The sequence below is a fragment of the Ovis aries genome, chromosome 9 (genome assembly GCF_016772045.2).
Source record: "Ovis aries strain OAR_USU_Benz2616 breed Rambouillet chromosome 9, ARS-UI_Ramb_v3.0, whole genome shotgun sequence".
In the NCBI taxonomy this organism is placed as follows: domain Eukaryota; kingdom Metazoa; phylum Chordata; class Mammalia; order Artiodactyla; family Bovidae; genus Ovis; species Ovis aries.
The window spans coordinates 66,315,243-66,320,252 of NC_056062.1; the positions used below are offsets into that span (position 1 = coordinate 66,315,243).

Consider the following 5,010-nt stretch of genomic DNA (forward strand, 5'->3'; position numbering starts at 1 on the left):
TGATCACCACAATTAAGTTTAGTTATTTATTGTCAGTATACAAAGCTATTACATTATACCTCTTACTTTCTCCCACCTCTTTCACTAGTTCCCCTACACTGCTCTGCTCTGGCAAACACCTGTTTGTTCTCTGTATCTATGACTCTGTTCCTGTTTTGTTATGTTTCTCTTTGCTTTTCTTTTTGGATACTACATACAGGTGAAATATATTTGTATTTCTCTGTCTGACTTATTTCTCTTGTGCTTCCCTGGTGGCTCAGAGGTTAAAGCGTCTGCCTCCAATGCAGGAGACCCGGGTTCGATCCCTGGGTCAGGAAGATCCCCTGGAGAAGGAAATGGCAATCCATTCCAGTATTCTTGCCTGGAGAATCCCATGGATGGAGAAGCCTAGTAGGTTACAGTCCACAGGGTCGCAAAGAGTCGGACATGACTGAGCGACTTCACCTTATTTCTCTTAGCATAATACCCTCTCGGTCCATCCTCATGGTCATGAATGGCAAGATTTCATTCATTTTTATGGCTGAGTAATATTTTTATAGATATCAGATATTCTTTATCCACTCATCTTTCAATGAGTACTGTTGTTTTTGTTCAGCCACTAGGTCATGTTTGATTCTTTGCCACCCCGTGGACTGCAGCACATCAGGCTTCCCTATCCTTCACCATCTCCCAGAATTTGTTCAAACTCATGTCCATTGAGTTGGTGATTCCATCAAACCATTTCATTGTTTATTGACCCCTTCTCCTCCTGCCCTCAATCTTTCCCAGCATCAGGGTCTGTTTCAATGAATCAGTTTTTCACATTAGGTGGCCAAAGTACTGGGGCTTCAGCTTCAGCATCAGTCCTTCCAATGAATATTCAGGGTTGATTTACTTTAGGATCGACTGGTTTGGTCTCCTTGCAGTCCAAGGGACTCTCAAGAGTCTTCTCCAGCACCACAATTCAAAAGCATCAATCCTTCTGTGCTCAGTATTGTTTATGGTCCAAATCTCACATCCATACATGACTACTGGTAAAACCATAGCTTTGACTATAAGGACCTTTGTTGGTAAAGTGATGTCTTTGCCTTTTAACATGCTGTCTTGGTTTGTCACAGCTTTCCTTCCAAGGAGCAAGTGTCTTTGCAGCCCATTACAAATAAAGTCAGACATGACTGACCACATGGAGCATAAATATAGATTATTTTATTACCTTTTGTCCTTTAACCTTCCTACTAGGTTGATAAGTGCTTGAGCTACTGACTTTTGAATATTTGCTTGCACCAGTGAAATTTTTTCCTTTTGTAGTTTTCATATTCCTATGATCATTTCTTTTCCATTTACAGAAGACTCTTTAACATTTTTTTTTGTATGCTGATGTAATGGTCCCAAGCTCTTTTAGCTTTTGCTTGTCTCTAAAACTCTCTCTCCATTAAATCTGAATGATAGTTATCAGGCAGAGTATCCTTGGTTATAGGTTTTTCCCTTTCATCACCTTAAATATATCATGCCATTTCTTTCTGGTATGCAACATTTCTGCTATCAAGTCAACTGACATGTTTCTATGAGTTCCTTTGGATGTATCTTGTTGATTTTCATTTTCTGCTTTTGAAATTTTCCCTTTATCTTTAATTTTTGCCACTTTAAATACAATGTGTCTTGGTGCGGTGCTCTTTGGGTGTTTCTTATTTGGGACTCTCTGCTTCCCAAATCTGAATATCTATTCCCTGTCCCAATTTAGAAAAAAATTTAGCTTTTATTGCTTCAATTCTCTATCCTAATTTTATTCAATTATCTGCTAGTAATATATGCACTATATAATAATACACATGTAAGTGCAAAGAAGAGAAGCTAGAGGATATATTCCAAGCTTCTTAGAGTAGCTGGCTTTGGGGAAGGACTGGGACTAGAAGGGTTGTGCAAAACATTGCTAGATTTTAAAATGCAGGTGTGTTGATTTTTGTGTAATTTAAAAATAATTGGACAAAAATTATAGAGTCTTATTTTGAGACGCCTCTAATGTGATTGCTAATATGACTGATATTGTCCCAGAGCTCTCTTAAATTGTCTTTATTTATATTGCTTTTTTCTTTATTCCATTCAGCTTGAGTGATTTCCACTGCACTGTCTTCCATTTCATTGATCCATTATCCTGTGTCATCTAACCTTCTATTGATTCTAACATATTTTATATATATATATATATATATATATATATATATGCTATTGTATTTTTCAGCTTGGTTCTTTATAGTTTTTTCTTTATTTGTTTTTTAAGCTTCTCATTGTTTTTCTCCTGGGTTAATTAAGCAATTTTATGATAATTACCTTGAACCTATTGAGTAGATTATATATCTCTGTTATTCAGTCACTCAATTGTGTCTGACTCTTTGCGACCCCATGGACTGAAGGACACCAGGCTTTCCTGTCCTTCACCATCTTCCAGAGTTTTTTCAAACTCATGTCCATTGAGCCAGGGATGCCATCCAACCATTTTATCTTCTGTCATCCCCTTCTCCTTCTGCCTTCAGTCTTTCCCAGCATCAGGGGCTTTTTCAGTGAATCAACTGTTCGCATCAAGTGGCCAAAGTATTGGAGCTTCAGCTTCAGCATAGTTCTTCCAATGAATATTCAGGACTGATTTCCTTTAGGATTGATTGGTTTGATCTCCTTGTAGTCCAAGGGACTGCCAAGAATATTCTCCAATGCCATAGTTCAGAAGCATCAATTTTTTGGTGCTCAGCCTTCTTTATGTTTCAACTCTCACATCCATATATGACTATTGGAAAAACCATAGCTTTGACTATATGGATTTATCTCTACTCTGTATATCTTTATTCTGTTTAATTCTTCTTTTGAGGTTTTATCTTATTGTTTCTTTTAGAACATATTCCTTAGTCACTTCATTTTGTCTAATTCTTATACTAGGTAACTGGATTACATTCCTTGATCTTGGAGAAGTGGTCTTACATAGAAAGATGTCCTCTGGGGTCCACTGGCACATTCCTCTTGTAACCAGAGTTATATGATCTAGGAGTGCCCCCTATGTTAGCTGAGAGTGACTTTCTGTTGGCTGGACTGGCCATAGCAGGCACTTTAGTAGGTGAGACTGATCCTTGTTTTGGATGGCTATCAAGGCCTGCCTCATGAGTCGACTGCTGGCTACTAGTATGCAGAGCCTGGTCCTGTTGCAGCTAGCTGTGGGACCTGCGGGTCCCATGGCTAGTGCCAACCCTAGGCCTGTGTGGCTATGGATGTGGGTCTTGACCACACCACATCTCTGCCCTTTCTATTTTGCTCATTTCGGTTCCTTCTTTACACCTTTAGTTGTGGGACATCTTTTCTGCTAGTCTTATGGTAGTTCTCAAGGATAATTCCTTTGTAAATAGTTGTACAATGAAGAGGTAATTTCAGTCTTCCTATTCTGCTATCTTGGCTACTCTCCAAATATTCTCTATATACATATAATTTTGCCCAAGTGTTTATTTTGTTCTTTCCAACTTAGAAGTTTACTCTGAATTTTCACTTGTGCAGTCTTTATGCAGAGAAATCTTGCCTGAACAAGTTCTGGTTTTTGATTTTATGATTTTCTCTTTTGTGCATTTTGTGGACAATTATCATAAAATCAAAAACCAGAACTCGTTCAGGCAAAATTTTTCTGCATGAAATTAAAAGACGCTTACTCCTTGGGAGAAAAGTTATGACCAACCTAGATAGCATATTTAAAAGCAGAGACATTACTTTGCCAACAAAGGTCCCTTTAGTCAAGGCTACGGTTTTTCCAGTATTCATGTATGGACGCAAGAGTTGGACTGTGAAGAAAGCTGAGCACCGAAGAATTGATGCTTTTCAACTCTGGTGTTGGAGAAGACTCTTGAGAGTCCCTTGGAGTGCAAGGAGATCCAACCAGTCCATTCTCAAGGAGATCAACCCTGGGTGTTCTTTGGAGGGAATGATGCTAAAGCTGAAACTCCAGCACTTTGGCCACCTCATGTGAAGAGTTGATTCACTGGAAAAGACTCTGATGCTGGGAGGGATTGGGGGCAGGAGGAGAAGGGGACGACAGAGGATGAGATGGCTGGGTGGCATCACCAACTCGATGGATGTGAGTTTGAGTGAACTCTGGGAGATGGTCATGGACAGGGAGGCCTGCCGTACTGTGATTCATGGGGTTGCAAAGAGTCGGACACGACTGAGCAACTGAACTAACTAACTAACTAACTAACTAATCTTTCTAGGTTTGAAAAACTGCCATCATAAATCATAACTGGTAACAAATGCACACTTTATATTTGGAAGATTCCTATCATGTATATATGATATATATTTAAATATATTAATTGTCATTTTTAAACATGTAAGCCTAAGCCCATTTATCCTTACATTAAACAAAATATTTACATTTTTCATTATATGTATATTTTTATTTCTTCCATGTTTTTATATGAAAATAATTTTGGTTTTATGCTAAATTATATTACTTTGTACAGAAATATCAGAAATATTAATATGAAATTTAACCTACAATCCATATGAAATTTTCCAATTTTATTTTATCATTTTTAATTTAGTTTTTATTTTATCACAACTATTGTTTTACCTTCTTACTATCTAATTATTATATCCTTGTGCATTTTTTCAATTTTTCTAGGTCATTTAGATTTAGACTAATGTTTCTTAGAACATTCTAAACAAAGTTGATCTGTTAATTTGATATGAAATTTCCAAAAAAGAAAATTAATCCTACCTGGAAAATTTGTTTTAATTCATTTATGAAATATGAGGAACATTCAGATAATATAAGATGAACTATCAGAAGGAATTAAAATTCAGCCTGATGAGAGAGGCTTTACCATGAATGAATATTCATGCAAAAAAGAATGAATAAAATTAATGCTGACAAATAAATGATGTATGACTTTCTTTCTACATTTCATCTCTTATCACATTGTCTATTATCCCACTTTGAATTATAGCAAAAGATGATTGCAGCTGCACTGGCCATGCCTCAGAAGTTAAGACATATCAATT

The 5,010-nt window shown here is 36.9% G+C and overlaps 1 non-coding gene across 1 annotated transcript; it reads left to right on the forward strand.

Moving 5' to 3' along the window:
* Positions 1–245: 245 nt before the first annotated feature.
* On the forward strand, positions 246–318 carry TRNAW-CCA (transfer RNA tryptophan (anticodon CCA)). The gene has a single exon. It is a non-coding gene; the product is annotated as a tRNA-Trp (tRNA).
* The last annotated feature ends 4,692 nt before the right edge of the window (positions 319–5,010 follow it).